Below are 5536 nucleotides of genomic sequence, written 5' to 3'. Positions count from 1 at the left end.
GTGTCTGGGGCCCCAAGACAAGGAATGGGGCAGGGTCCAAACTCAGAGGAGAGATTGCCAGGGGAGATGGGAGGGTGAATGGGGCTGGGGGAGTCAAGGTGCGGAGGGGGCAATGGACTTACCTCGGAGGGAGGCCTGTGGGTGGGAGAGAGGCCTGTGGTGCAGGCCCAGGGAAGCAGAGGGAGGTGAGTGTGGGGGCCAGGCCCAGAAGCAGTGCTCCTGGGGCCCAAAGAAGGCACTACTTGGTCTGGATGAAAAGGATCAGGAAGCACTATTGGTTCCCTATGTGTCTGGGGCCCCAAGACAAGGAATGGGGCAGGGTCCAAACTCAGAGGAGAGAATGCCAGGGGACATGGGAGGGTGAATGGGGCTGGGATGGGAGGGTGAATGGGGCTGGGGGAGTCAAGGCACGGAGGGCTTGATGGACTTACCCCAGAGAGAGGCTTTCAGGTAGGAGAGAGTTCAACCTTCTTTCTTATACAACTTAGGACCACCTTCCCAGAGGTGGCACCACCCACAACTGACTAGGCCATCCCACATCATCTAGCAGTTAAGAAAATGCCTGATAGACATGGCCACAACCCATATAAACAAAAATTCCCAGGGGTCTCATGTAAGCTCAAACAAGACAAAAATCCCAGCATAGACATGAGGACCAGGGTAAGAAACCCCAACCCAACCTGAGGAAATTTTGACAACTGATGGCTTCTGGGAAGGGGAGAGAGTCTCTTTCAAGGATGGAACTCTTGGTAGGTTAACTAGGCTCCAGTGAATGGATCCACACTGAAGGACATTTGGGGACACAAATTAGACTCTATAGATCTTATTATACATGGGCAGAGGGCAATAAGGGGAGATGGAAATAGGGGAGGGAATCTAAATACCATCAAATTATATTGCATGAAAATCACAGGTAACTATGTAAATACTTAAAATATAACTCTTTTTAGATCATCCTTTGTTTTGACCATTTTCTTGGGGTGTGTAAGGGGGACTCTTGCTGATCACATGGAGATATATAAAGGCTAAATCTTCTGGTATCATTCTCAAAGGTCTTTCAGCTGCATTAAGCCTCAAATTTCCAGGGCAAGCCTAAGTTTTTGGCCTATAGTATTAATGCTCTTCCCGCCTACTAAAACAGTATTGAGCTTCACACCAGGCCTCAGAGTCTGAATGTAGCTGCTCTAATTAAACTAGAGTTGCTGATCTTTGTAGAGATGGAAATGGAGACATCCAAATGATATTTAACTGCAATGCCAAAGTGAGTAAAATTGGTACCTTATATCCAAGGAAGGTTTTCTGAAATTTCAAGATCTTAACACACACTCTGATAAATTGGTCCTCCTAACACTGTCCCATCATGCACAATGGTCTGTAGCTGGAATTCCCCAGTCCTTTAGCCCATTGCAAAGTTATCCCTTTTCAGCTTTGATATCACACTGCTGAAGGTCGTCTGGTACCCAGAAGACCAACCCTTGTAACCAAAGACAGCTGAACCATGGATTGCAGGTTCAGAAAAGCCAAAGTCAACACCACAACCAATGTTTATATGCTTCCTCTTGTAAGAGAACTTGATCTTACTACTTGTCTTTCCTGTTTTGGGTGAGAAAGTAGTGTCAAACATCAGACTAAACTTTGAAAAATCTGGTCCTCAATTACAGTTACTATTCCCAGAATATTGTTTCACTTTTCTCTGAAAGTCAGACTGTACTCACATGGTTTATATTTAATCTCCAAGGTCCCAGTGACTTTACCATGTCTGTATTAGATGAACTTTACCACTGTATGATATTGTTTTCACATCCACCTTCACCAACCCAAAGACAAATTCTTTGTTGAAAATATCCCTGGCTGCTTTACCAAGGACAGTATGTAATAGAAGGGTATATATTGGCCATGGGCATCTCAGACCATAGGTTGCCAAGTTGGGGGTTACAGAAAGAGGTAAACTGGTGGTCTCCTGCAGTGCATTTGCACCACAGCTCATCTTACAGCTGTAGGGCAAAATAATGTTAATCAACATTACACTAAATGGGTAAAATTGAAAGCATTTCCTCTAAAGTCAGGAGGAAGGTCAGGTGCCCACTCTTTTCAGTCTTATTTATTCTCAGGATTGGAGTGTTAGCTAGAGCAAAATGGCTTCTTCAATTTTTTTCAACATACAAATGCTTTTTTGCTTAAGAAGTTTATTTTTATTTTATGTGTATGAGTATATTGCCTACATGCACACAATTGCATTTGTGTCATGTAATGCTCCTGGATGTCAGAAGTGGGCATCAGACACTCTAGAACTGGAGTTAGCCTCCATGTGGGTGCTGGGATTCAAGCCTAGGTCTTTATTAAGAACAGCCAGTGCTCTTAACTACTGAGCCATCTCTCCACCCCCACCTAGGAAATTTGTATAACACATGAAAGTACAGGTATACAATGTAGGTTACTTTAAAACAGTTCTTTGGTATACATATAAATTTACTATTTGTTAAATGCTAAAGAAAATTTACATACTAATGATACGCATGTATTTTTACATAAATAATGAAACCTGACTGAATATTTTATATTGCAGTTTGTAGCTCAGCATCAATTACTTTTGGTTTTGTAATCATCAATCCTGTGAATACTACTTTTCATGAAAAAGTAGTACAAAACAGCAGAAGTATATTTAGGGCTACTTTAAAAATTATTGGAAATTCTGTATTAATTTGGGATTAAAATTCACTTAATGATTTTTTTATGAAACTCAAGTCAACAACTAAACATGAGTTTCTTTAAATCAAACATCCTAACAAAGTACAATCCAAGCACATATCAATTTGGTACTTACATACTGAGAAATAATAGTAGGAAAATACTAAAAATACTTGTTTTCCACAATTAAACCATTATGTTTCTATAACAAAAGAAAATTTTGTATGTACAGTAAAAAATCATTGCAATTCATAACATATGAAAGACTTGAATCTGAGCCCCCATGTTTCAGTATTTGTTTGTGTTGTACAATGTGATGGATGTGAAGTGCAAAGGCTGCAGTGAAGTTGTGTGCTGCAACATGGATGGGCACTACTAGAAATGTGTGTGTGTGTGTGTGTATGTGTGTGTGTGTGTGTGTGTGTGTGTGTGTGTGTGTTTACTGGGATGAAGTAAGAAGGGGCCCATGGGAGGGACAGAAGAGAGAGGGGAGAAGGAAAGGGTAATATGACATAAATGTAGAAGGAGGGTTGGGGAGATTGTTCAACTGATAAAGTGCTTTAGTGTGAGTGTGATTCACAGCACTCTTATAAAGGACATGGAGGTGCCTATAATCCAAGTACTGGGAAAATGGAGACAGGTTCAACCTGGGAGCTCATTGGCCAAAACAGAAAGAAACAAGGGGCAGTAAAGATGATGGAGAGATAGTAGCTCAGCAATTAAGAGTGCTTACTGCTCTTGCAGAGTACCTGGGTTCAGCTCCTAGGACCCACATAGCGGCTAACAACCCTCTGTAACTCCAGGTCCGGGGATCCAACACCTTCTGGCCTCTGTGGGCATTGCATACATGGGTGCACTCACATACAAGCAGGCAAAGCAAACACATAAGAATAAAAATAAATAAATATTTTTAAAAGAAAGGAAGGCAGGAAGAAAGATGGGGAAGCTGTTTGGGGAGAGGAAGGACACCAACGAATTGGGGTCATGGGAGATGGGGAGAACAGAAAAGGAGAAAACTTGCCGGCACAAAGTGTACGACATATGTGTAGAGAAACACCAAAATGAAACCCAGTACTTTGCATCCTAACTTGAAAAATTCACTGAAAAGAACATCACTGTTGATAAAGAAAATGTGGCACATATAAAAATGGAAGTTTATTCAACTTTAAAGAGAATGTAAACAAATGGAATGAATGATTGTGTTAAATGAAAAAGCCAGAATCAGAACTCCAATACCATGATTTTTTTAGAACGCAGAACTAGATAGATGGAGATACAGATGGTAGACACAAAGATAAATAGATCATAGAGCATAGCAAAGTAGAAAGGAGACAATGAAATGGAAGGGGCCTTCTAAATAGAGAAGGAAAAAGGAAACAGGAACGTGTAATGGAATATATATCATAAAAATAGAAAAAGTTAACTATTTAGGAGGAAAAGGAGACCACCAAGAGGGAGATGGAGGATGAAGGGCAATGAGGGCAGGAAATATGAATACAGCATAACGATACATACATGTACAATAAAACCCACTGTTTTGTATGCTAACAAAAAATATGAATAAAAAAGAAAAAAAATAAAAATATTAAATGTGTAAGAAAAGATGCAGACCCTTGGAACAGCAGAAAGACTTTTAATTTTCCCTAAGGGAGTGGAAAGCTACCAGTTTTCAGTGAGGAAGTGATATAACTTGATTTGCATTTCCAGGTGGTTTGAAATTCATACATGATGACTCATGCACAAAAATATAACTTCCTATAATGCAGGCCAACTAGCTTCAAAGTTCCTGTTTCCTCTAGCATAAATAACTTGAAGACATTTTTAAGGGTACTAGTCATTCTGGAAAAAATTAATTACTTTTCAGTTCAGTTTCCTTAAGGATAATTTCTAGTGTTTATTTTCACTCTTCCTTCTCTGTCCCTATCTCTTGATGTGGTGGTTAATATCAACAGTCAACCTGGCAGAATCTGGAATCACCTAGGAGACTACTCTCTGGGCATGTCTGAAGGGAGTTTCTAGACTGGAATAAGTAAAGTGGGGTGACTTACCCTAAATATGGATGTGGGCCTCAACTGACTAAAAAGAATAAAGAAAGATGAACATCAGCATTCATCTCTCTCTGCTTCCTGACTGTGGACACAATGCGACCTACTGCCTCATGGTCCTGCTGCCATGACTTCCTGCGTAATGATGGAATGTACCTTCAAACTGTGAGCCAGAATAAATCTTCTTTCAGTAAATTGCTTTTGTCTGGGATTTTTTCACAGCAGGAAAAGTAAGGCATATACTTGATAGTAGGGGACGAAATCCAGTGTGACTTCTGAAATGCCTGTTATTGGGAATGGATGTATGCTGTAGGTATCTCCCTTATCATGACACATTATATACTGACATAATTTTCATGCTTGGTCTTAGGAATTATAGAGCAACAACTTCAGGTGCTAACATGAGGAATTATTGCATGGGAGTGTTTAAAGGCCTGAATGATGGAAGAACCAGATTGTATGGGTTCTAACTTAAACTCTACTATATACCTCTATACCTTAACCTCTCTGAATTTCAGTTTCTCCTTTTGTGAAATGTTAACAATTACTGTATACAGGATTGTTTTTTCTGTAAAAAAGGAGTGATCAATGGATTTAAAGAACATAAGAAAATACAATGTAGTGAGTCCTATGTAAGTGTGAGTTACTATTAATAATAACTATAACATACAGGATTACATTCTGAATAATGATTTATTTTGAAATATTTAGATTTACAAGAACATTTCAAAAAGAACAGAGGTAACTACACATCTTTCATTAAGTTTCAACTAATGTTATCTTAGATAACCATGGTCCATTTG

The 5536-nt window shown here is 39.6% G+C and overlaps 1 pseudogene; it reads right to left on the bottom strand.

The window, feature by feature from the left end:
• Positions 1 to 951: 951 nt before the first annotated feature.
• Positions 952 to 2023, bottom strand: LOC103728018 (annotated as a pseudogene).
• Positions 2024 to 5536: the final 3513 nt, after the last annotated feature.

This window comes from Nannospalax galili, unplaced genomic scaffold, assembly GCF_000622305.1.
Source record: "Nannospalax galili isolate Female #2095 unplaced genomic scaffold, S.galili_v1.0 scaffold429, whole genome shotgun sequence".
NCBI lineage: Eukaryota > Metazoa > Chordata > Mammalia > Rodentia > Spalacidae > Nannospalax > Nannospalax galili.
This window is presented reverse-complemented; position numbering and strand designations above follow the sequence as displayed.